Source organism: Trichechus manatus, unplaced genomic scaffold (genome assembly GCF_000243295.1).
Source record: "Trichechus manatus latirostris isolate Lorelei unplaced genomic scaffold, TriManLat1.0 scaffold00008, whole genome shotgun sequence".
Taxonomy (NCBI): domain Eukaryota; kingdom Metazoa; phylum Chordata; class Mammalia; order Sirenia; family Trichechidae; genus Trichechus; species Trichechus manatus.
Window position 1 is genome coordinate 26,726,644 of NW_004443944.1, and position 27,754 is coordinate 26,754,397.

Consider the following 27,754-nt stretch of genomic DNA (forward strand, 5'->3'; position numbering starts at 1 on the left):
GGTGCTTGGATCTCATGGTCTGGCGGGTCAGAAAGAGATTTAACTAGAGGGACCAATAAGGGGCCATCCCCACTCAGAGGGTAATTGAAAACCTGAGAATGAGTAATATCACCAGGGAGGAAGTATAGAGAGAGAATGGGAGAGGGCCCAGGGCAGAATCATGAGTTACAGTGACATTTAAGGAGCTGATCAAAGTGTGGGCAGGCAACAAAGGAGAGGGTAAAGGAAGGGCCTGAGAGATGTGACAAACAACTAGGAGACAGGTTGCCATGGCAACTGAAGTAGGGAAGAGTTTCAAGGGGAAAGTAATCAACACTGTCGAATGCTGCAGAGAATTCCAATAAGATGAAGACAGAATTTTCTCTTTGGATTTGATGATTATTAAGCTTTTGGTGACCTTAAGAGCATTTTAGGGGAATGATGGGAGCATAAGCTAGAGTAGTATGGAGAAGATGTGAGAGGGAGGTAGTCCTGTCACTGAAAGTCCTTTGAGGAGTCTGGAAGGAAGATTTGGAGATGTGAGGAATGGGGGTTGGGAAGGTTGAGGGTAGGAAAGATGTGAGCAAGTTTGTAGGCAGACATCAATTCCCAAATGCCTTAAGCATCCACTGTTTAGTGACAAAAGTTTATTCATTCCACATATTCTAATTTAGCACCTATTATGTGCATGGTAGTATGTCTAGTGTGACTAGTGAGTGAATTAAAATAGGCAGAATCCCTGCTGTCCTGGAGCTTACATGCTAGTAGGGGAGGCGAACAAAAATCAGATAATCACACGTAAATGTACAATTTCCAACATTGATAGGCACTCTAAAGGAGAGGTACTAAGTGCTGGAGGGTATATAACCAGAGGACCTGTCCTCCTCTGACTCCAGGAGGCTTCTCTGAGGAGATAACACTCAAGCCAACTTGTGAAGGACAAGGAGTCAACTGGACAAAGTCGGAAAAAAGCATTCTGGGCAGAGGTAACTGCCTGTGCAAAAGGCTTGGCTTAGGAGGGAGGGAAGTAAGACCGAAGACGCAGGCATGTCTGGCTGTGCAGTGCCTTGGAGGCCATGCCCAGCTCCTACCTATATCCTGAGAGCAAGGGAAGCGGGAGCTGTGACTGTGCTGCTATAATCTGAGACTGTCTATTCTGTGGGGAGAAATCATTAGAGAAGCAAGGGGAGACTAGTTAGAAAGCTTTTGTTGTCCTGGTGGTTAGGATTTGGACACAGTCAACATATTCTAGTTAATGTTGGTGCTGGATGGAATGAAGAGGGACAGAGGGAGGAGAGGGTATTCAATATGATTCCTGGGTTCCTGGCTTGCCTTACTGTTCCGATGGTGGTACCATTGTCAGAGCTGGGAGCCCTGGAAGGGGACTGGGTCTGTGAGGCAGACCCTAAGTCTGGTAGTAGACAGCTGAGACTTGAGACTTCCAGGTGAGGTAGAGAGGAAATGACTTGACAGCATAATGTGGAGCACAGACTGGGAAATTAGAGAGACCAGTTCAGAGCTCCTGAGGGACCTGAGTGGAAGCGTGGATTGAAGTGTTGTCAGAGTTCTAGGGGATTTTGAAGCTATGAGGATGGCTAAGGAAGAAGAGGCCAAAAACCAAGCCCAGGAAACACCAACATTTTGAGACTGGAAAAGGGAAAAGGAATCCTCCAAGGGTACTGTAAAGAAAGGGCCGGTGGGATCTCTCAGCAAAAAGATGGAGCGGCTAGCAGTGAGCATGTTCAGAGAGGTCAGGGGCTGAGGGCTGATCTGTGAGCCCCTCCAGTGCACAACCGCCTAATCATCATGATGCCCCGGAGTTAGGCAGCATGGTGGCTCTCCTGAATGGCGTCTCTGGGACTCATGGGAAGCCTCTGGGGACCTTTGCCAGAGCAGCTTGGATAGAGATGAATTAAGGAAAGGAAAGAGGAGGGAGCAAGGTCCAGGCCTTTTTCATTTTAATTTTAGAGGAAAGAGCAATGCTGGCATATGAATATTCCGAGAGAAGGGAACTTGAGTGATTGAACGATTAGGGATGGAGACAAATAGTGAAATGAGCTCCCAAAGGAACTGGGATCAAGTGTGGAGGTGGATAAATTAGTTTGGTGCAATAATGTGTATTTGACTGAATGGGACAAAACTAAATTATTTACCTTTGAGAGAGTAGCTTGATCTCCATGTTCTTTTGGGAGCTTTTATCTGACCTGTGTGCTGACTACAGTTCTAATTAGCACCAGTTTTATGCTGCTTTGTGGATGGGATCATGGCTTATTATTTTTTGTGTGTTTTTTCAGCACCTAGCAACAAGCAGTAAGCTCTTTGGGGACCAAGTCAGTATTTTCTGCCTTGGAATCAAATATCTGAGTCAACATTCAAACTTTTTTGACCAAAAAGAATCTATGACAGTTCTCCAGGAGTTAAAATTTAAGAAAGAATTAGGGCAGTAAGTCTTGCGTGGCAGGGTTTTGGGGGTGCAAGTTGAGAAAAAAGTAGTTTGTTCCCTTGATCCTTGTATGCTCTGCACCGTTTATATGTGGTCACATTCATTGTCTCATATGAACTTCACATCACCCTACAAGAGATGGAATATTGCTACATTTCATAGAGAGGAAACCAGAGATGGAAATGACTTATTGAAAAAGAGCACAACTGGCAGGAGCTGGATTCAGACCTCTGTCTCCTAGCCCCAGAATTCTGTCCATCCGGAATACCATAGTCCCTCTTCCCAGGACCAGGATGAGCTGGAGGGAAAGACGAAGCGTCGTCTGTGAGGTCCAGGTGGAGACGCTATGCAGGCATTTATGTTGAAGAGCCTGGGGTTAGAGGTGAGGTGTGGCTGCAGACCTCCAGGATATGAATGCATCAAATCAAACTGCAGTGAAGACCTCTGCAGCACTAGCACTAGAGCAGGTAGCACTCCAGTTCAAGAAGCCTCCTACCACAGGGATATATGCATTCTGTATTTGCTTCTAAAACTTCCATAGTTAAAAAAATTCTTTGTCTTTAACCCATATGAAATGTGTGTTCATGTATGATGTGATCTAATTTTGTCTTTTTTTCCAAATGGGTATCTATTTTGCTCAGCACCATTTATTGTCCCGACACAATATTTTCTCCCAGTTCCCTATGTCTGGACTCTGTTCAGTTCTGTTGCTCTATTTGCCTGTTTCTAGGCCAATCCCGTATTTTAATGAACAAAGCTTTATAAAATATTTTGCTACCGAATAAGGTAAGCATGCACACACACACATACACGCATGTACATGCCTTTATTCTTTTTAAAAATGATCTTGGTCCATTTCAGAATCAGCTTGTCAAAGTTACATGAAAATAAAAATCCTGTTGGAATTTTTAGTGGGATTGCATTGAAGCAAGAAATAACATCTTTAGGCTATCAGTTCTTCCCATCTGTGAACAAGCTATCTGTCTCCATTGAGTCAGGGTTTATTTTCAGTTTGTTTTTAAGGTCTTTTAGTGAAGATTGGTCACCTTTGCCATAAAAAAATTTCACATTTCTTAATAGGTTTATTCTTGAGTGCTTTATTAGTTTTGTTGCTTTTGTGAATGGAAAAAGTTTTCCTTTTTCTGTCTTTGCTTTCCAAATGTTAATCAATTTACTAATCACTGTGCTCCATTCACAGACACACACAAAGTAAACGTGCTTTGTCCCTGGGCACACAAACAAGAACACAGCACACATGTAAGGCAGAGCTAGGCTGGAAATGAATTAGAATTGTTGAATTAAATTTTAATTACACAAGTAATACATAAATACCTTTTCCTTTAAATAAAATTAGAGCTTTACGGATAAAAAAGTCTTTAGTGACCTGCCCCCACCCCACCACACGTCCCTTCCTTCCCTTCAGAGGTAACCGTTCTTAGGCGTTTGCTGTTTATACAAAATGTTTTCCTGAGCCCACTGAAATATGTACTCGCTTCTATTTGTTGTTTTTGTTTGTTTGAACAGACACGGAGGTGTGCACTGAAGGTGTTGCTCGTCAGCTTATTGCGCCCTGCAGGACTCTCCTCGCGTTGCCTGCGAGCTCCTGGGCCCCTTTCAGCTGGCGACTGGCGACCGTAACTGATCATGCCCTGTTGGATTTAGTTGTTTGCTATTGACTCACTGTTAAAATGTTTCCAGTGTTCTTCTATTAAGACAAAGCTTTAAGAGCATCCTTGTACATGCCCCTTTTGCACGTGTACAAGTGTTTCTCTGGGACAGATACTTAGAAATGGAATCAATGGGTCATAGGATGTACACATTTTAAATTCTAATAGAAATTGCTAAAACGTTCTCCAAAGAAGTGTCTGTACCAATTTAATCTCCTGCCAGCAGTGTACGAGCGTGTCCATTTTCCCCAGACCATCTGCAAGCTTACATTTTAACCATTCTGATGCATGAAAGAAAAATCGTATCTCGTGTTAGTTTGCATTTGTTCTGAATTAACAGTGAGGCTAAAGTCTTGCTGTGTTTGCTGTTTGTATTTCCTCCTCTGGATTACCTGTCCATATCCTTTGCCTATTTTTTAAAAGTATTTTGTCTTTTTCTGATTGAGTTTTAGGGGTTCTGTATGTGTTCTGGATACTAATACTTTGTCGTGTATATTGCAAATATTTTCTAAAATTGTGATTCTTGTCTTTTAATTGTATGGTATTTTTTATCTTAGAGAAATTTTAATTTTTTATATAGACAAATTTATCAATCTTACTTACTTTTATGTCCCCCTCCCCTTTTTTTTGCAGTCTTATTTAAGAAAGACTTCCCTGCGTCAAGGTCATAAGCATTTTTTCTTCTGTGTTTTCTTCATGAGATTAATTATTTCCATACACGCATGCACATACACATTTAATTCTGTACATCATATACAAAAAGTGAATTCCAACTTTAATTCTCCCCCTTGCAAATGAGTAGGTAATTGTTCCTATACCATTAATGTAATAATGTGTCATTTTCTCACTGATTTACAATCACTACCTTTATCATATACTAAATTCCAATGCCAGTCTATGTCAGGGCTCTTTCTGGTCCAGTGATCTGTTTATCTACTGCTGGACTTGATAATAAGCTTTGCTAACTGGCAGAACAAATTCCATCCTCTTTGTTGCTTTTGCGGAATTATCTTGGCTGCTCTTTACATATTTACCCCATGAATTTTAGAATAGCCTGAGAACTTTCGTGAAAAATTCTGCTGGGGTTTTATTTGGGATTACATTGAGTGTATGGATAAAAAATTGACGTCTTTATCATATTGAGTCAGTGGTTAAGCGCTCAGCTGCCAACCGAAAGATCGGTAGTTCGAACTCACCAGTCGCTCTGCGGGAGAAAGATGTGGCAGTCTGCTTCTGTAAAGATTACAGCATTGGAAACCCTGTGGCAGTTATGGGGTGTTCTACTTTGTCCTATAGGTTTGCTACTAGTCGGAATTGACGCTACAGCAACAGGTTTGTTTTTGCTTTATCAGTACGCATTGCTCTCTCTCTCTCAGTTTAGGTCTTTTAGTAAAGTTTTAGTTTTCTCCAGTTAAAGTCTTACATGTTTCTTGGTAAATTTTTCTTGGTACATTATAGGTTTTGTTGTCAGCTGTAAATAGGGTCCCCTCTGCACCTTATTTGTTTTGGCTCTTGCTTTTTTGTATTCCACTTCAACCCGTTTACTAATCACTGTGCTTGATTTGCAGACACACACAAAGTAAACGTTCTTCCTCCCTGGGCACAAGCATTAGAGCACAGCCAAACACTCAGAGCCGGCATAATTGGCTGAAAACAAATTAGAATCTTTTCAATTTATACTTTAATTATGCCAGTTAAGCATGAATACATTCTCCCCTTTTTAAAAGTAGAACAGTAATGGATGAAGCCAAAGTTCCTTTTGACCACTCCCTGAGATCCTGGTCCCTTTCCCCTCCACAGGGATAGCCTTCCGTAGTAACTGTATAGTATTGATGTAGGTATTTTGAATAAATTATACCATATTATATGTATTGTACTGTAACCTGTGTTTTTCATTTAATCTTATGTTTTTGAGATCTACCTGTGTTGGTTGTTATTGCTCTTGTTCATGTCTTTTAACAGCTGTGTAATATTCCTTCATATGAATGTACCATGTTTTCCCCTTCTATCATGAACAGTGCTGCAGAGAACATCTTGGTACATGCCTTCTCCTGAAATGCATCTATAGGCTGGACAATCTAAATCCAAAGACGTCCCTGGTTTAATTGTAGTAGATACAGCCCAGTGTCTTCTCAAGTGGCTATTTAAACTCTCTACACAAGTAAATATGAATCCTCATCTTGCCAGACCACAGCCAGTTTTTAAACCTTACAAATCTGATGGGTGAAAAAATGGTTTCTTTGTTTGATTTGCATTTTCCTGAGTAATTTGTTTCCTTGTGGGTTTACTGGCCACATATACTTCCCCTTGTGGGGATCATCTGTGTATATCCTTTGTCCGTTTTTCTTATTAAATTATGAGAGTTCTAATTCTTAATACTAATTCCCTGTCTGTTGTAGACATTGCAAATAATTTTCTGCCATTCTGACTCTTGTCTTTTAGCTGTATCGTATCTTTTATTGCAGAACCTTTTAATTTTTGTGTCAAATTTAGAATCTTGCCTTAAGAAGGCCCTCCCTACACCAAGATCACAATAAGCATTCTTGCTATATTTTTTGTAAAACTTTTATTTTTTCTTGCATTTATATTTTGAATTATTTTATAATCTTTACATTTGTTTTTACTGCATATGAAACTTATTTTGTGGTGTGATGTTGGTATTTAATTTTAATAAATTTCCAAATTGATAGCCAATTTTTTTATACCATGTGTTGAATAATCTGTCATTTGCCTGGTGATTTAAAATTGCTGCTTTTAAATAAAATAAAAATGCTATGTTTAAATAAAATAAAATTGCTACCGTTATCTTACACTAAATTCTTAATATGGGTCTGTGGCAGGGCTCTTGCTGGTGCACTAATCTGTTTGGCTGATTGGCGCAAGACCGGGCAACGTTTCATTCTGTTATACATAGGGTTGCTATGAGTCAGAACCGACTGGATGGCACCTAACAACAAAAAATCTATTTGTCTACTCCTAGGCTTGATGATATGCTTTGCTAACAGGCAGAACAAATTCCATCCTCTTTGTTGCTTTTGCAAAATTGCCTTGGTCATTCTTGCATATTTTTTCTACCACATGAGTTTTAGAATTAGCCTGACAAGTTTCAGGAAAAATTCTGCTAGGCTTTCCATTGGGATTATGTTGAGTTTATGGATAATTTTGAAGAAAATTGACATCTTTATCATATTGAGTCTGCCTACCAATGCACATTGTTCTCTCTCAGTTCAGGTCATCATTTATGTCTTTCAGTAAAGTTTTACAGTTTTCTCCAGTTAAAGTCTTACATATTTCTTGGTAAATTTATTCCTAGGTATATTATAGATTTTGTTGTCAGCTGTGAATAGGGTCCCCTCTGTGCCTTATTTGTTTTGGCTCTTGCTTTTTTGTATTCCATTTCCACCCGTTTACTAATCACTGTGCTTGATTTGCAGACACACACACAAAGTAAACGTTCTTCCTCCCTGGGCACAAGCATGAGAACACAGCCAAACACTCAGAGCCGGCATAATTGGCTGAAAACAAATTAGAATCTTTTCAATTTATACTTTAATTATGCCAGTAAAGCATGAATACATTCTCCTTTTTAAAAGCAGAACAGTAATGGATAAAACTAAAGTTTCTTTTGGGTTTCTTTTGGCCATGCTGTGAAATTCCAGTCTCCTACCCTATCCTTAGAGTTCTATGTATCTCCTTCTATAGTAACTGTATAGTACTGATGTAAGTATTTTGAATAAATCACACCACATTATAGGTATTTTACTATAAGCTACATTTTTTTCACTCAATCTTATATTTTTAAGACGTATTTGTGTTGGTAGATAGAGCTCTTGCCTGTTCCTTTTAATAGCTGTATCGCCTTTGTTCCCATGAATGTACCGCTTTTTATCTTCTCTAAGATCCATGGTCATTTAGTTGATTCCTTTTCTCTCTGCCATCATGAACAGCGCTGCAGAGAACAGCCTTGCACATGCCTCCACTGTGATGTTTCCCTAGGATGGTGACTGAGGAGCAAATTTGGGTCTCAAGGTTTCCATATTTTTAGTCTTAACAGATGTTACCACAGTATCTTCCATCCTTTTTGTACTGTCTTTCCATTTCTGTACAGTTTTCACTACCCGCCTCAGGGTATAAGAGGACTCCAATTCCCACACCATAAGCAATCGTTTTAAATATTTGCCAATCTGATGGGTGAAAAAAAATCTAATCGATTTTAAATTTATAATGTTTAGAGAGATTCTTATAGATGTTTTGTGCGTTTGTATCCTCTTTTCTGAATTACTTATCTATTTTTATCTTTACTCATTTAAAAAATTAGATTTTCTTTATCTCATTGGTTTATAGAATTTCCTAATATAATCTGCATATTAGTCTTTTGTATATATGTGGCAAATGTTTTCTTCCAGTGTATCTATTGCCTTTAACTCTTCGATATAATCAAATTGATCAATCTTTCCCTTTATTCCTTTTTTTTAACTATATCATATTTAAACCTTTCCTACTATTAAGGTTTTAACATATTCTGTGTTATTTTCTAATAATTTTATAATTTTATCGTTATTCAGATCTTTAATGCATCTGGAATATATTTTTGTGATTGAATGTTCTAACCCTTCTCCAAACACACAGCCAATTATTGCAACACGGATTGACTAGTTTATCCTTTCTCTGCTGATACAAAGTGAAGCTCTCTCATCTAGTGACTTATCATGTCTCGGTGGGTCTGCCCTGCTCTATTTCACTGATCTGTTTATTCCTGTCTGTACCAGCTTATTTCATCGCTATAGCTTTATACCCCTTTTGATATCTGCTAAGTAAATGCCCCAATCCATTGTGCTTCCTTTTCAATGATCTTAGCTAACTATTACTGCACATTAATTCCTCCACATGAATTTTAAAACCTGCTTTTTGGGTTCCATGAATGTAAAGGTTAATTTGGGGAAAAAATGACATCAGTACAATACTGAGCCTTTCAGTCTGTGAATAGTAGAGCCCTCCATTTATTCCGGTCATCTCTGATGTTCTTCAGTCACATCACAGTTTTCTCCATAAAAAAGTTGCTCATCTCCTAATAGGTTTATTTCTACAGTTTTTATTGTTGTTGTGAACAAGTTCTTTCCCCAGCCCCTTTTTTGTTTTGCTTTTGTTGGCTACATTTCTTTTTAATCTACTTACTAATCACTGTACTTCATTCACAGACACACACAAAGTAAATGTTCTTCCTCCCTGGGCACAAACATGCAAGCACAGCCAAACACTCAGAGCTGACATAATTGGCTGAAAATGAATGGGAATTTTTTTCAAATTAAAGTTTAATGACACAAGCGAAACATGAATACATTCTCCTTTTTAAAAAGTAGAACATGGCAGATGAAGCTACAGTCCCTTTTGGCCACCCACTGGCATCCCATTCCCTTCCTCTTCCCCAGAGGCAACCTCTGTAATGGGCTCAATGTGCTACTTTTCCAGACTGTTCTAAAAACATAAATACATAGATAGGAACCCACAGAAAATATATGATATAGTTGTCTCAAATAATGAAAATTTTTTCTTTCCCTTTTCAGTTTTCATGGCTATTCAATTTTTGTATTGAACTGGATTTTATTATGGTAGGAGAGCTGACAGGGATGATAGTGGGGAGGCAAGAGTTATGTGGACACTTGGTGGAACAAGGAATAAGGGGGCACGTAGATTTCTTAAAACTGAAAAGGTGTACCTAAAAACTGTTGGGGGCTGGGTGGGGAGTAGTTTCCAAATGATCCAAAGCCTCGTCTGTCGTGTAGGATGTCAGATCTTACAAACTAGAAATAGGGTGTGGCAGATGCTGTTCAGAGGACTCCCATGACCCAGTTTTGACTAGAGACTTGTAAGGGGATGTCTTGGGGCAGCTTCAAGGAAAGATTTTCTCCCTGACTAAAGAGATACAGCCAGAGAGCTTTCTTGTCTCTGCCTCCTTTCTTTCTGCCTAGGTGCTGTTGGGTGAAAATGTGATGCTTGGAGCTCTGACAGCCATCTTGCGACCAGGTGGGAAGGCTGAGACAAAGTTCTCTGCTGACTCAGAGCCCAGATATCTGGAACTACTGACTACTGGACTTTTCATTATTTGAAATAAATAAATAAATGCTGTTACTGTTTGTAAGCCACTCTTGGGTGTTCAGTTACGTGCTGATGAAAGCATCCTTCCTAATACAAGGGACCTAAGAGCTTCATGGAAAACCTGGTGGTGTAGTGGTTAAGAGCTACGGCTGCTAACCAAAAGGTTGACTGTTTGAATCCACAAGGCACTCCTTGGAAACCCTATGGGTCAGCTCTACTCTATCCTATAGGATCACTGTGAGTCAGAGCCAACTCTACAGCAATGGGTTTTTTTTTTAAAGAGCTTCGTAGAGCTGGGAAGGTGACCTGAAGGAGCAGATCACAGACTCCAGGGTGAGGCCTTGGGAATGGGGAGAGGGCAGGGCACTGCTGCTGTTCATCATAAGCCCTGTCCTCCTGGGTTTTTGTTTTTTTTTTTTTTTAATTATTATATGCATTATTTGGATAGAATTAGAAAATTGTTTTAAGTATGTCAAAATGTGAACAGTGATTGCCTCTGGCTACCTTTGGGTACTTTGAAATGTTCTAAGATGTTCACAAATTACATTTGTAATTTTTTTTAAAAGTCAAAGATCCAGGTTCTTAGGGAGCTGGACACACAAGAGAGTTAAGTTTTGGTGCAGGAAAAGTGCAAAGCTTAGAAGAGACTGCCCAGGTGAAGTCCTAGATAAAGACTTGGATTCAAATGACTTTAGAGCTGGGGGTGAGGAGCAGGAGGAGTGGGGGGGATCTCATCACTCACGTGGTCCCAGCGAGGGGTGGCCACTGTCCTGGGCATTCAAGGAGCAGTTGTGAGTCCAGCATGTCTGGGGCACACAGGGTTGGGCACGTAGGTAGGGCAAAAGGGGGAGCAGTGACACATCAGGCTGGCCGTCGCATACGGGGCCTGTTGTCATGCTAAGGAGTTTGAGTTTCTATCTGAAGGGTGATGAAGATCCAGTGAATGTTCTTAAGCCAGGAAAGAGGTGTGATCATGTTTTTTTTTAGTTAAGTTTCTTTTCTTTGCCAGCAAAAGAAGCTCACCTCAAACCAGGTTAGGCAAACGTGGAACTTGATTGGTTTCCATGGACAATCCACAGGCCACGCTAGGTTCAGTTGGACCCCAAGGTCGTGGAGCCAGGGACTTGACCATCAGATCATCCCTCTCTCATCTCCATGCCTCTTATCTCTGTGTGCCAGCCTTACTCTCTCAGCCTTACTCCCACATATTGGCATTCATGGCTACCAGTGTTTCGCACCTCTCAGGTTCATGACCTAAAAGAGACTGAGGTGGGAGTGCAGGGGCTTGAGTCAGAGGCCACACTTTAGTTACTATTTTGTCCAATTTCTCTGTTCTCAGTGTCCTCATCTGTGCAATGGGATAATAACAGCACCAGCCTCAGAGTGTTGTAAGGGTCATGGTAAATGATCCTTAAGTGCTACTTACAAAGTCTCTTTTCCCAAGTCTAAAAGTCAGTGATGGTCAATAAGGTTGGCTATGTAATGAAAAGGTGAGTTCCATTCAAAATAGATAGGTTGGAGTACAGAATGATTTCCCAGGAGGGGTGGCACTGTTCTAGGCAGATAAAACAATACATGTCTCCCAGCATCCTCTGGCTGCCTGCAGACAAGGGTTCAGAGGAGGCCTCACAAGCCTGTAGGTGAGGAGAATACTTAAGAGGTCACTATGGTGGTCCAGATGAGAAGTGATGCAAGCCTGAGGCAAACAAAGTGTGCATGAAGAGGAGGTAGGTTCAAGATAAGTTTTAGAGATAGAAATAGAGAGCATGGTGCCAACTGAGCATGAGAGATAAGAGAATGAAAAGGTGAAGACACCCAAAATTAGCTGCAAACCACCATGCAAAAATGTAGCTTCTTTATTTCTCCATGATTCAAGTTAACTCTTACCCCCGTCCCCCCACCCCCTACTTTCTGTTCAGTAGCAGAAACTTAATCCTAGTCAGTTCAAGGTAAACTCAGTCATATCTGGACTTTTCTTAAGTCTCTTAAATAAATCCTCGGTCCACTTCCAGCTTCTCTGCCTCTTCTGCATCTTTCCGTCTCCCCAAGGATAGTCAGTGTTCTGGGAGCTCTTATTTTGCCTGGCACCAGGGATGTGCATGTGCATCTGGTTCTGGGTCACCAGCATCTGTCCACTGCTATCCACTGAGCCGAGGCATCCCTGTCAAATCTTTATCCTGACTACGAGGCATTTCCAAGTCCACCCTATATACTCACCCACTTCCCTACACCCTCACCCTCACCACCATGCCTGTGGGAACACACAGGACCCTGGAGGATACCCCCAGGCTCGTCTGTCAGAAATCTCCCCCCAGCAAGGATCCTCAACCTCTCCAGTCTATGTTGGGAGTTTTTGCTCTCCCAGGTAACACTATGAGGAGCCAGGCAAGAGTCCCTTCTGCTCCGGGATACCCTAAATTTCTTTTGGGAGATCTATTAGTCACCTCTCCATATGATTTCTCTCCTCCCACCAGCTGATAAAACTTTTCCTTTCAGGTAGGAAAACAGCTTCTGCATTCTTCCCCACTTTACTGTTGATGGCATCAAATTCAAGTTCTGAGTCCCTCACGTTCTTTTCTCTTTACAAAAGTTCAGCTATTTCAACCACATGCCCTGTCTCTGCTGAGAGTTTCAAGAGACTATTTGGAACCATTGACTGTCTTTCTTATCACATTCATGCTGTTACAACCCTAATTCTCCCCAAACTCTGACTGAATCAAGAAGGGTGGCCCTGATAGTCTCCATAGATAGCCACCATCAATTCCTGCCTTCCCTGTATGCACATACTGCTCCTTCTGTCAAGAGGCACAGTCTACTTCCACACTCCTTGAATCTGAACTGGCCTTATGACTTTCTTGACAAATAGAATGTAGCAGAAGGGACAATTCTGGGACTTGCGAGACTAGGTTATAAGAAGCTTTGCAGCTTCTGCCTGGGCATCTTGTTAACACTTGCTCTTGAGACACTCCCTCTTGCAATCAAGCTATTATGCTATAAGAAGTCCAACCCATGTGGAGACTCCATATGTGGTACTCCAGTTGACAGCCTTAGTTGAGCTCCCAGCTGACTGCCAGGTATGTGAATGAGCCTTCTTAGATGTTAAGCTCCGCTGAGCCTTAAATGACACAAGCCCCAGCTGCCATCTGACTGCAACTACATGAGACACTAAGCAAAAACCACCCAGCTGAGCCCTGTCGATCCCTAGAACCATAAGAAATAATAGTAAATTGTGGTTTTAAGCCACTAGAGTTTGGGTAGTTTGTTAAACACCAAAACAGTGATGGATAAGGAAGTGGGAGGGGGGAGCACAGTGAATATTATATAAAATATCATCCTACTACACAGGCATTTAAGTAGACCATTATAACACAGTACAGTAAGTTCAATAGTAGAACATACTTATGCACAGAAAAAGCACAGAGCTTTCTAGAAGAGGTGACCTCTGATCTGACTTCTTAAAAGATAAGCAGGAAGGAGTAAGATGGACCAGAAGGACATTCCAAGCAGAGGGAACAACATAAGCAAAGCCCTAGAAGTGAAAAGCAGCAAAGGCGAGCTTGTGGGCATTTGGCTTTCCTGGAGTATGAGGTAGGAGTGAGACAGAAGAGGACCTTGCCGTGGAGGGCCTTGAGTGCCACCCATGTCAAGGAATTTGAACACTATCCTGCAGTCAGTGATACTACCGAAAGGTCTTACACCAGAGTGACACGTTCAGATTTGTGGTTTGGGAAGATCACTGTGGTGGCTGATGTAAAGGCTAGATTTGGGAAGTGACAGTCTCGAGGTAGGAATACTAATTAAGAGACTATGGCCATGGTCCAGGAAAGATAGAGTGAGGCCTGACCTGGGGTAATGGAAGCCCAGGGGCGGGGGGAGATAATGGACAGAACCAAACACCTTTAGAAAGTAAAGTCAGAAATGCATGACAATTGTTGGCTGTTGGGGTTGAAAGAGGGTAGAGCCAAGACTGACATCCATGTGTATGGGTGGGGCCCTGGGTGGATGGTCGGGAGACACTTGGGATGGGGAACATAGCATGGGAAGCTAGTTTGAGGGGAGAACAGTGGGCTCAGTGTCAGATAGGTAGACCTGAGGGCCTGGGGGCATAGCCAGGTGGGGCCCATCTGGTCTCTGCATCTCAGGATCTGGGGCACAGGAAGAGACATGACTGGAGGGACCAACCCAGCAATACAGGGTAAATGGAACCCCAAGAATGAGTGAAATCACCAGGGAGAGTGTATAAAGAGAGAATAGGAGAGGGTCCAGGGAAGAATCATGAGTTACAGCAACATTTGAGGGGCTGACGGAGGTGTGGGCAGGTAACAAAAGGAGAGAGAGAAGGAAGGGTCTGAGAGATGCAACAAATAACTAGGAGAGGGTTGCCATGGCAACTAAGGTAGTGAAGAGTTTCAAGGAGAAAGTAATCAACACTGCTATATGCCCTGAATCTCAGAAAAATAAGACGCAAAGCCTCTTGAATTTAGCAATCAGGGACCTATTATTAACCTTAGAAGGAACTGTTTTGGGGGTTAGAGGGGTAAAAGCCAGCTTACAGGGGATGATGGATTGAATGGGTAGAGGAGATACAGACCACTCCCTAGAGAAGGTTGGATGGCTAGTGGAAGAGTTGGGTGGTAGGTAGAAAAAAGTGGGTGATCAAGGGAGGGTTTTTGAAAAGAGGAGAGACCCTGGAATTACTAGTCTTGAAGGAGGACACCAGTGGAGCGGGAGAGGATGAAAAGAGGAAAGATTTGTAAGTGAACTGGAATCCATCTTCTGAGCAAGTGATCAAGGGGTGTGTTTGGAGATAAGTCTCAAGAAGCCTGTGGCTTCTTCTCCCTTCTATTCCGGGAACTCCAAATGCCCACAAGCTCACCCTTGCTGCTTTTTCACTTCTAGGGCTTTGCTTATGTTGTTCCCTCTGCTTGGAATGTAAGGAAAAGACTCCCTCATGATGCCCCTGCTGATCCTGAAGAAGTTGGAGGTAAGGTCATCTACACTGTCAAATGTTGCAGGGTGGTTAAGATTGATAAGAAAATGGTTCATTGAATTGAACAGCTAGGTCATTTGGTGACTTTTCACGTATTATATGCTGGCCCCTCTAGAACAATTCTCTGTCTTTCTTCATCCTGTTCTGTGCCCTGGGTGTCAGACCTGGATACCACCCAGGCTCCTTGCCTCAAGCTTCTAGCTGAGTTTGGCCAGAGGAAGACTGGAGTGAGGAAAGAGAGTGAAGTTCCCCTGGCTGCCTTCCTATGGGTTATGGGTTATCAGTGGATGTGTTCCTTTATGGTCACTGGTGGTCTCTTTCTTAAAGCCACAGCTTTCTCTTCGGGTTCTGAAAACCCACATCTCTTCAGGCCTAGAAGTGGTAATGGCTTCTGACTGGGATCCTTAATCCTGTCACACCTCTAGGAATAGTCCTTTCATTAAATAAGTTTCAGTTAAATCCTTTTGCGTGTACCACCTCTATTTCCTATGGGACCCTAACTGAATCAGTGAACTTGGTTCATCTAGGCCCTGTGACAGATGCAGTGGGAGGGTGCACAATAGAGAATGAAAACAGACCTGGGCCCTGTCTGCATGGAGTTGCCATCCAGTGAGGGAGCCAGATATTAACCAAGTAAATAAAGATAGTGTAATTTAAAACTCTGAGAGGGGCCATTGAGAAATCTTCCAAGAGCAGAGAAGAAATATTTGAGCAAAGGAGTAATATTTGAGCAAAGGAGTAGAAGTTAACCAGGATTGAGAAGAGCGTTGTACATAAAGAGACAGCATGTGCAAAGCTTCATGGTGGGAGGGTGGTGTATCCCAGAAACCAGAAGGAGGCCATCATGGCTGGTTCACATGAGTAAGAATGATTTTGAGGCAAGTAACACAAAACCCAACTAAAAAACACTTAAACAAAACATTTATTATCACACATAATGAGAAGCCTAGAGAAGGCAGCTATAATTTCATCAAAGTCCCAGGTTCTGTCCATCTTTCACTTCTCAGTTCTCTCACCTTCAGCATATGGGCTCCTATCCCCATGGTCACAAGATGACTGTAGCCACTCCAGGCATTGTATCCACCATACTAACATTCAGAGGTGGATGAAAGGAAATGTTTCTTCTTTGTTCTTCTTTTTAAAGACTAAGAAACCTTTTCCAGAAGCATTCCACAACCACCATTACACTTCTCCCCCCCACCCCCAACCCATTGGTCAGATTTGCCCAATCAAATCAAATGCCCATTCATAAACCAATCACTGGTAAGAGAAGTGGGCCTGCTCAATGTAACTGACATAGATCAGTCATGATTCACTACCTGGGAGGGACCAGACCCACTTCCCTTGAAGCATATAGAGAGTAGATTCTGAACATAACTGGGATTTTGTTAGTAGGTACCAGGTAGAAGTGACTGTTGGGTAGGAACTGTGTCAGAGTGGAGGTCATGGTGTCTGATGAGGCTGCAGAAATCAAAGTTTTATCTTTCTCTAAGAGCCATTGAATGATTTTAACCTGGAGATGGGCTTAAAAAAAGATGTCTTTTGAAAAGACCACTCTGGCTGCTCTATGGGGTGTGGATTATGGGTGGGAAGAGTATGTTTGGGGAGGCCAATTAGCAGGTAACTGCAGTGGACCAAGTGAGAGATGATGGCTTGGACTAAGCGCTTGGTGATGGTGATGCACATAGTTAGGAAGTAAGATCAACCACACCACGTCGTGATGGGATGTAGCGGGTGAAGTAGGAGGAGAGTCTAGGGTAACTGCCAAGTGTCTCCCACCATAGTAGTGGCGTCATTTCCTAAAATAAGAAACATCAGACAAGGACAAATTTTGAGAAGAAAGATTAAGAATTTGAATCAAAAAGAGATAATAAAATGGAAAAAGAAAAACCAGGAGTTTTGTTTGGATCATTTTAAGGATGATTTGTTGAGATGTCTGAGATGTTGCATAGATGATTGACCATCTGGTTCAGAGCTCAGAGTAGAGCTGTGGACTGGAAATGGAAGGGTGGTCATTAAAGAGGAAGATGGAAATGTTTGTTTAGAGCTCAAAGGAGGTCTGGTCTGGGCTCCCAGTTTTGGGAATCAGCCTATAGGAGGTGGACAAAGCTATAGGGATATATGGGATTTAGGGAAAAGGTGCATAGTGAAAGAGAAAAGGGCCAGAGACTGAGCCCTGGGCAACACTGACATCTGAGGTGGGGGTGTGGGGAGGGTTGGACATGGGAAGGGAAGTCTGAGAAGGAAGGGAAGACAAAGAAAGAGAGGATCCCAGAAGCCCATGAAGGAGAGTTTCCAGAAGGACAGAGTTGAGCCATATTCACAGAGATCAGGGGAGATGACAGCTGATTGGCATCTGTTGGACTGGCCTTTGGGGGACTTTTGCCACAACATCTTTAAGGGAAGGCACAGATCTAGTGGGGTAGGGGTTAATCTAGTGTTTGGCTGAGAAAGTGGGAGGGAAAGTGGGGAGCTGGAGGGGATAGCAGGATCCAGGAAGGCTGTAACAGCATGAGTTTGAAGAGCAGGGACAGGTAGTGAAAGAGGCCCAGGAGTGGTGGGATTAAGTGTAGAGGTGAAGGGATTAGTCGTGCTGGCTGGAAAGGGACATCATATCATTTATATTTTACCAGGTAACTTGATCTCCATGTTCTTCTGGGGCTTTTCTCTGACCTCTGTGTACTGACTACAGCTCTAATTAGCAGTGGTTTCATCCTACCGCGTGTTTGGGGCCATGTCTTATTCATTTTTGAACCTTTTGACACCAACAACAAGCAGTGAGCTAGGTAGGGAGAGAATAACTATTTTCTGCTTGAAATCACATGTCCGAAATGGAGGTTCAGAAAATTTTCTTTTTAGCAGAAAGATTGTATGGCAATGCCTAGGGAGTGAGATTACAGGCAAAAGAAGCTATTGGGGTAGTTTGTGAGTGACAGAGGTTTGAGGGGTGAGGGTGGAAAGTGTGGAGGTTTGGAATTGTCACCAGGTTAATTTCTATGCCAATGAGTCGTCAGGAAATGTGCTCACTCATCCACAGGAGGAAGGTCTAGGACCACTCGTCCCCAACAAGGGCCCAGCTTTTCACCCAGTTCTGTCCACTGGCCAGGCCTTGCCCCTACCTCTTCACTGCTTCCACTCTTTTTTACAACCTGCATTGCCCAATCCAGCAGATACTTTTCTGTTTTCACCCACTCAGTCTCTGGGCAGCATTTGACACCTCTCTCTGCTAAAACCACCTTTTCTGGGCTTCCATGACACCACCATCTCCCAGTCAACCTCCACATCACTGGCCACTTCTCCAAAGCCTTCTCCACCCACCCTCTGGGTGGTGGGTTCCCTCAAGACTCACAGCTGGCTCCTTTCCATCTTTGTTGTCATCGTTAGTTGCCACTGAATTGTTCACACTCATGGTGACTCCATCTGCATTCTCATCCTGGAAGATCAATAATGACTCTGATTTTATGCTCCCAGCTCTCACCTCTCCATACTTGCACACTTAACTACCCAGTTGACAGCTCTACTTAGATGTCTTTTATAGACATCTCAAACATGCCACATTCAATTAGAACTCTAACTTCTGTGTCTCAAAACTATCTCTCCCCTCATCTTCTCCTTCCCTGCAAATGGCCCAACCTTCAACTCAGTTTCCCAAACCAGACCTTTAAGTGTCATCCTTAACTTTTCCCACTCCTTCATCTCTCCCATCCAATTCCAGCGAGTCCTGGCAGTTCTATCTCTAGAATTATCCCTAGTCTGGCTCCTTCTCTCCACCTTCCTACCACTGTCTGGTTCCAGCCACCTCATCTCCCATCTCTTTACTGTGACGACCTCACTATTTTATTTCTTCCTCCTTGCCCATCCACTTTTCACAGAAGTGAAAGCAGATTTCCTAAGACGTAAATAGGATCATGTCATTTTCCTCCATACTACCAGTTTTCAGTGACTTCCCATTGCCCTTAGAACAAAATCTGAACTCTTTCCCGGGGTCTACAAGGCTCACCTGATCTGCCCTGTCCATCTCTTCAATCCCCCTTGAATGCTCCACCTCACTGTGCTCTGGCTACATGTGGATTCTCTCAGTTTTTCAAATGCACCAAGCTTGGTCCTGTCTTAGAACCTTTTCTCATGCTGATGCACATACCTGGAAAGCAATTCCCTACCACCCGCTTCTCAGTCTTTTGGCTCAGCTTAAATGTCCCCTCAGAGAGGCCCTCTGTGACCACCCTGTCTAAAGCAGGGCCCCTGCCCCACTTTCTTCCTCAACATTCTGTTTGTTTCCGTCTTATCCCTTGTGATTCTGTCATAGGCAGTTGCCTTTTTTCTCTGTTTTAGAGGGCTCTCCCCTAATAGACTGTAAGCTCCCTGAGGGCATTTCTTCAGAGACCGTTTCTCCCCTGCCCACTCTTAAATCCCTGGCACCTAGCACACATCACAAGCCCATTTTACAGAAAAGGAAACTGAGGTGTCCAGAAACCAAGTGGTGTCAGGAGGGCACAAACCCAGATCTCCTGACCTGCTTCCAGATTTTAGGACCATATCCACGACTCACCCTGCCCTTCTAGAGCTCAGTATTGTCAATTTGACAATATTTCTTCAGGGAGAAGAAATAGCTAGAGAAAAAGTGTATATGTGTGAAAAAGTGGTGCCTGTGGGAAATCTAAGGGGAAATACCTAAAAGGAAGTTGGACACTTGGGAGACTGATCTGATATGAAATATAGATTTTAAGGATTCTAACCTTAACAGATGTTACAGCATAATATTTAAAGAATTATTATTTTTTGCAAAAAAAAACAAGAAGACATCTCAATGGAATACAATAGAAAGCCCAGATGCAGAGCCCCAGAATATCTAACACTGTGACTTACAAGAGCAGAGGCATCACAGATTAACAGGGAATGGAAGGATTTGTCACTCATTGGGAATGGAAAATTATTTTATGTGCTTGAGAAACTAAAAGCACTTTATATCTCACTTTACACTAAGTACTGAAATCAATGTCAGATGATTTAAAGAGTTAAATGTAAACTATATATACTAATAACTAGAAAGGATGGAAAATATTCATTATCAAAACTGTGGGGTGAGAGAGGCCTTTGCAGCCTTCACAGCGATAGCAGGAATTATCAAGGAAAATACAAATATAATTGGCTCTATGAAATGTAAAACTTCTGTATGTTAAAAATTCTCAAAAATAAGACATTCACAGAGGCAGTGAGAGTTCTCATGTTGAAAGGTTGGGGCAATAAAAGGCAGTAAGAGTCCATTTATGAGAGGTGAAGTTCAAAAGGTAAATTTGGTTGAAAATGTTAAACTTACTCATAATAAAATAAATGTAAATGAGAATGAAGAGAGTCCACTTTTTACCCATTAAGTGAATGCTTTGTGAAACAAGAGGCTGGCACTGGCTCGGCTCAGTGGCGTGGGCACTTTCATGCACAGCTGGCAAGACGGTGAAGTGGCAAAACCTTTCTAGAAGGCAATTTGCTTAAGATGTGTGAAGAGCCTCAAAAAGCTTGATACTGTTTGGCTCAGTAATTCCATTTACAGGAAACTCATCCCAGGAAAATGATCTAAAACAATGCACAAAGATTGGTGCAGAAAGATGTGCACCGTGGCTTTATTTATAATAGCAAAAAAAAGCTATCAAACTCTCCAGCCCTGGGGGGATGGTTAACCAAATTATGTTTCATTCATTAAATGGACTATTAGGCAGCCATTAAACGTAATAATTACAAAGATGTTGACTAACGTGGGGAAATGCTTAACATATAATCAGTGTAAAAGGATGGTGCAAAATTATGTACATAATAAAAGTATTTATTGTAAATAAATGCATCAAAAAAGACTAAAAAGGGATGTGCATTTCAGATGTGTTTTCACATAACATGGCTGTGGAGGCTGGGATTCTTGTCAAGATTTTTCTGTTATTCATGCCTTAGTTACTCTTCAAATTTTCTCCAATGTTCAGGTGTCACTGTTTTTAATGATAGTATATTTCAGAAATACAGAAGGGAACAAGAACAATATACTGGCCATCCAAGAACAGATATTACTTTTATAAGAAAACCATGAAAAAAATTAGATGCCAGCCATGTCTCACGAGAATGGTACCTGAGTCAGGCAAGGTTTGAAGGAAGGACTGGGACGGGCAGGAAAGGACAGAAAATGGTCCCTTGTGAAGGAGGCTGCCTGGGCGGACCCCCTTCAAAGAACTTTATAGCTGAACCAATGCCCACCATTTGAAATGCCATTCTTTAGTATATGCTAATAGCTGCAACAATGGACTCAAACATACCAATGATCATGAAGATGTAACATTTCATTCTGTTATACATAAGGTCGCCATGAGTCAGAGCCAACTCGACAGGACCTAATAACAACAATAACAACAACAGTATATACCAAGTTCCCTCATACACATGTCTAATCCTGAACTCTTTGGTTCTGTAGGTCAGTATGTCATTCATGTGCTATGACCACATTACCTAATTACTGTTACTTTATCATGCTACCTGATAGAGAAAATCCAGTCCCTTTCCTCCTACTGTGTTCCCACCACTTGCTTTTCTTTCTCAAAATCATCTTGGCTATTCTTGCCTATTACTTCTTCCATATGACTTTTCTAATCAGTTTATTAAGTTCCATTAAAAAATCCTGGTGGGATTTTGATTAGGAAAGCATTGAATTTGTACATTAATTTGGCGAGAATTGACATCTTTACAATATCGAGTCTTCAGGACCCTAACATTTCAAGGGTGGTTGAGTCAGAGGCCCTGATTAATGAGACTGGGAAGGAAAAGTCGTCATAGAGATGGGTTAAAAACAAGGAGAGGGTGTTGTCATGGAAACCAAGAGAGCCGAGCGTTTCAAGAAGGCGAGAGTGATCAACAATATCAAACCCTGCAGAGAATTCCAATAAGACAGGGATGGAAAAACACCCGCTGAAGTTGGTAATTAGGAGGTTATCAGAGCCCTCAGCAAGAGTAGTTTCAGGGGTGTGATGGAGCAGAACCCCAACTGCAGTGCCTGAGAATGATAGATAGTCAGTGAAGACGCCCCTTTTAGAGAAGTTTAGATAATTAGAAAAGTATTGTCTGGGAGCTTGAGGGAGAGGTGTGGAGTCAAGAGAAAGTTTTCAAGTAAATTCAACAAATATTGTTTCAGTACCTACTATGTGCTGACTAGCTGTTGAGGATACAGTGTAAACAAAACAAAAACAGCCTTGCCCACCCAGAGCTTGTAGTCTAAATGGGAATGCAGACATGAATCAAACAATCCTATGAATGAATGGATAATTACAAACAATGATAATTATGAAGGAGAGGTGTACGGTGCTGGGAGCAACAAGGGGACCCCTGAGTCAGGGGATGAGAAGATCCACTAACGTTTCCCAGACGAGATTTGAAAGATGAGTGGACATCAAACAAGCTAAGATACATGAGAAAGAGTATTCCAAGCAGAGGGAACAGCATGGGCAAAGGCCCTGCAGTGAGAGGGGCAGGGCATGTTATGGGAAGAGAAAGGCCCCAGCCCAGTGGGTGAGGGGAAGCAGGGTGAAAAATTAAGCTGGGGACATTGGCAAGCTGGGAAGATTTGGGGCTTTATCCCAAGAATGATGGGGAGCATTTGGAGAAGTTTAAACATAGCATTGACACAGTGGTGTCACTAGGGTTGGTGTCACCCAGTTCGGTAACTCATGGTGTCACCCCTCCCCATGACCTCCTTCCATACCAGACCATACAGAATTCTTAGTAATGTTTTCTGTACTAATGTTACTTGCAAATTGTAATTCCCATATATCACTCCTTCTTTTCCTTTAATTACTACTTCATTCTCGAAAAAGTTATTGATATAGGTTCACAAATAGTAATTTCCACCAGAAAACACTAGAAATTTTGACAAAATCAGTGACTATAAAAACACCACAGCAACAAGAACAGCACATGCTTGTAGCATGAATGGATGAAACCACGTTATTTGAAGCGTCACTGTAATTGGGTAATAATGACAATTCTGACCAGAGCACATTAGAAGGTTCAAAAAGTAAATTAGCATAGAGTTTTAGCCTTGTAGGTATATTGATAGATCTAAGCTGGGCTTACGGAAAGTGTCTTTGTTGTTGTAACTACAGGGATATTTTTATAGACAGTCATTTTGGTGTCACCCCCTCTAATAGTGTCACCCAGTACAGTCCACACCCCATGCCCCCCTCTTGTGACGCCACTGCAATGATTTCTTCTGATGTGCATGTTGAAAGTATTGCTCTGGCTTCTAGAAAGGATTTCAGGGGTGCAAGAAGGGCTTCAGGGACACCTGTGAGAGGCAACTTCCCATCTGTCGTCTAGACCAGAGTTGGCAGTGCTTTGGACTAGGATGTTGGCAGTGGAGTTAACTGAAGTAATTCTGGAGCCATTGAGAGTTTAAGTCACCAAGGCTTGAGGCTGGGCTGTAGATGGCGGTGAGTGAGAGTAAGCTGTGGAGGAAGACCCCAGGTGTCTGGCTGCTGGAATTACTGGCTGGTGGTATCTTTCCATGAGACATAGGACTGTAGTGGAGGAATAGAAGAGTTGTCTGTTGAGTATGTTGAGTATGAGGTGCCTTTGAGACTTCTGGGTTCTGGAGCTCGAAAGAGAACTTGGGTGGGAGATGGAGATTGGGGTAGCTTCAGGCTCAGGGGGTCGGGAGATCGAAGCTCAGGGGACAGGTGATATTAAAGAATAGAGTGCAGAGGAGTGAACAGAGGACAGAGGCTGAACCCAGGTGAACACCACCATTTAGGGAGCTGGATATGGGAAGAGAAGATGGAGAAGGAGGGGCCATAAGAAGGAAGCAGGAGGTAGAGGACTTGGCGGGCTGGTTGGGGGGGCGGGCACGGGTGTTGTGTGTGGTTCCAGGAGTCCTGGGAGAAGATAGTTTTCAGAAGGACATTGGGGCCGTGTGCAGGGAGGTCAGGGAAGTGAAGGCTGATTGGCAACCCTGGACTTAGCCCTTGCAGACCTTTGACAGTTTTGCAGGGGATGGGGGTGGAGGTAGGTCAGGGGCCTGAATGGTGGGGTGATCCAGAGTGCTGGGAGCAGGGCAGATAAAGGCAGCAATAGGTCCAGAATTTTTTTGTTTTGTTTTGTGATTTTAATAAAAGAGTAACATTCACATATTAATTTTCCCAGAGGAAGACACCTGTGGGATATGAACCAGCACAGACCTGGGGCAATTAGCAAAATGAGGCCTCCGAGGAAATGAGGCATGAGGGGTATCCATTCTGGGCGATAATGTACATCTAACCTCCTGGGAGAGAATTCAGTCCTTGGCCTTTTCCTGAGTAACCTGCGTCCCACTTTCTTTCAGGGAATTTGTATGTGGGCTTTGTATCTTAACCATGTCTTGCTTTAGCAAGAATTTCATCCTGCGCCATGACTAGGACTCTGTCTCATTCATTTTGGAATCATCCCCAACCCAGAGCAGCAGCCAACTGAGGGCTTCTGAATAAATATTTTCCAACTTGAAATAAAATATCTGAAATAGAAGGCCGAAATTTTTAACCAAAAAGTGTTTGTGGTCAATGGAACAAACAAGCAGTTTTGTGTGTGTGTGTGCTAAATTTTTCATGGCAGAGTGAATGAGAGGTTAGGAGAGTGGTGGGGGTGGGGGGAAGGTTATGTGATTGGCATCCTTGCCATGCCTGACTCATGGGATATAGGAAAGGAGGTCTGCTCATGAGATAGAACCAGGACAAGCGTGGGCACAGGTCTTTACAGTTTACACAGTGGGATCATAGCCATTGTTTCATGTAATCATCACAACCCCCTCCCCCAACCCCGTCAGGCAGATAGGGATCCTTAGCCCCATTTTACAGAGAAGGAAGCTGAGACCTAGCGTGGTGCTGTGGCTGTGGAAGGTCTCGGGGTGTGTTAGTGCAGACACAGGACATAAACCTGCTGTCTTTACCTCTGACTACAACATCCTAGCCACTCTACAAGATGAGCTCCAACAGGAGATCATGTTCAAAATTTGACTGCTGGGGAAAATCAAGTCTAGAATCAAGTCATGAAAGATGAAGGCAGAGTTTGTGGGTCACCAGGAGCAGACGTTCAACAGGAGGATGCCTGGAACTCCAGGTTTGGAAGGCTAACCAGCCTTGCTGATATCAAAATACAATCCAAAGCCACATTATGGAGCCCCATGTGGCAAGGTGCAGATCCAGGCCCTGGATTCAGGTAAAGGTTGTTTATGTGTGATGAGTGTGAATGTCACATCATATCAGGATAAATAGGCTGCTCAGCTCTGCTGAGCAGGATCTTGCCTCTTCTGCTCCTATCACCATGGGCTGGTAACCACAGCCATCTTCTCCATGAGTTCTGCATGGAGAACTCATTTCCCCTGAGCCTACCGGCTCACACTCAGCCACCTCCAATCTCCTCCCAGACACTCTCAGATGCTATCTAGCTTTCACAGACTGCTCTGGGGTGCCCTGCTTTTGCATCAGGTTGGACTTAAGACTTCTTCTCTAGGACCCCCAGACTCATCTGGGCTCCCATCATATACCACCCTAGGATAAAGCTGAGGGAGTGGGGCATTGGCCTCTCTGTTGTTGTTCCATCAAGTCAGTTCTGACTCATAGTCATCCTGTGTACAGCAGAATGAAACACTGCCCCGTCCTCTGCCATCCTCATGATCGTTGCTATGCTTGAGCCCGTTGTTGCAGCCACTGTGTTCAATCTATCTCATTGAGGGTCTTCCTCTTTTTCGCTGACCCTCCACTTTACCAGGCATGATGTCCTTCTCCAGGGACTGATCCTTCCTGATAACATGTCCAAAGTAGGTGAGACGAAGTCTTGCCATCTTCACTTCTAAGGGGCATTCTGGCTGTACTTCTTCCAAGACATATTTGTTCATTCTTTTGGCAGTCCATGGTATATTCAATATTCTTCGCCAACACCATAATTCAAAGGTGTCAACTTTTCTTCGGTCTTCCTTATTTATTGCTCAGCTTTCGCATGCACATGAGGTGACTGAAAACACCATGGCTTGGGTCAGGGCACCTTAGTCTTCAAAGTGACATCTTTGCTTTTTAACACTTTAAAGAGGTCTTTTGTAGCAAATTTGCCTAGTACAATGTGTTGTTTGGTTTCTTGACTACTGCTTCTGTGGGCATTGACTCTGGATCCAAGTAAAATGAAATCCTTGACAACTTAAATCTTTTCTCCATTTATCATGATATTGCTTACTGGTCCAGTTGTGAGGATTTTTGTTTTCTTTATGTTGAGGTGTAATCCATACTGAAAGCTGTAGTCTTTGATCTTCATCAGTAAGTGCTTCAAGTCCTCTTCACTTTCAGCAAGCAAAATTTTGTCATCTGCATATGGCAGGTTGTTAATGAGTCTTCCTCCAATCCTGATGCCCCCTCCCCCATTCTTCTTCTTGGCCTCTCTGGGAGCCAGGAAATATCAAAGTTCTAGTCAAATCCCCTTGGATTTCCCTCCTCCTGTCTACAGATTAAATTTTTATCCCTTTCATGGGGGCTCAAGCTCCAACGTTATCATAAATTGTCTTTTTGATCTATTGTGTCTGGATAAACCCTTTACCATTTCCTTTAGCTTTAACTCCACATTCTCCAAGCTTTGTGGGTTCTAGAACCTTTCTTTTTTGAAGCCTCAGCTCTTGCCTTGAAAAGCTGTGGCTTTCATCTCTAAAGACTCCCCTGTAAATAAATGTTTGCCCAATTGTTGTCTGTACTGTAGACTTAAAAGTCCATACAGGAGCTCCAAAGCCAAGAGGACCCTTTCCTCTATGTAATGTCAGTTCCGAGGACAGTGCATCCCAAAGCTTGGGACAGGGAGTGAGAATTCAACCCACACACAGTATAAGAGAAAAATATTACCTACTCCATTCCACACAGTGAAAAAGAGGCAGCCGAAGCATCAAGAAAAGAAGGGATTAGTCCATAAACGGTGCTGGAATGATCGCTAATCTGTTTGGAAAAGCAGATCCACTTCATTCTTCACTTCATGTCATATATCAACATCAAGTTCAGATGGATTAAAGATTTAAATTAAAAAGCACACTTGAATAAAGTAGAAGTGCACGTTTATCCAAAACTCTGGATGAACATTACCTTCTAAGCTTAAAAGCAACGGAAGTAATCACAAAGAAAAGGAAAAGAAAATAGATTTTTATTTTTGCATTTAACCATATGAAAATTAAAAACAACCATGTGTCTGAAATCACTGTAAAGAAAACTTATAAAGCAGGCAGTCATTCTGAGACGTCACGCAGGGGGTTAATATCCTTGTTGTCTAAGAAGCAGTACAAATTGAGTTTTAAAAATTCAAATCACTGCAGGATAAATGCGAAGGGATAGGAACACTCAATTAACAGAAGATTAATTTTTTATGGCTCATAGGTTGAACCTATTTTCCAATATCTAATTATTTTTTAAAAAGTAAATTAAAACAACAGTGAGATAACACTTTTTGCCCATCACAGAGTGAAAAAAAATTTTAATGAGAATACCCCATGCTGGCTAGGGTGTGATGAAACAGACAATACTGCTGATGGGAATGTAAATTACTACAGCCTTT

General features: G+C 42.4%; 1 protein-coding gene across 2 annotated transcripts in view; it reads left to right on the top strand.

Moving 5' to 3' along the window:
* The window catches only part of BLCAP (BLCAP apoptosis inducing factor), a 69,313-nt gene that overhangs the window by 21,913 nt on the left and 19,646 nt on the right, over positions 1–27,754 (top strand). For both annotated transcript variants that reach the window (XR_002822866.1, XR_002822868.1), the window contains exon 2: positions 15,085–15,169. The gene's annotated coding sequence lies outside the window, so the exon portion shown is untranslated. The remainder of the gene's footprint in view (positions 1–15,084; positions 15,170–27,754) is intronic.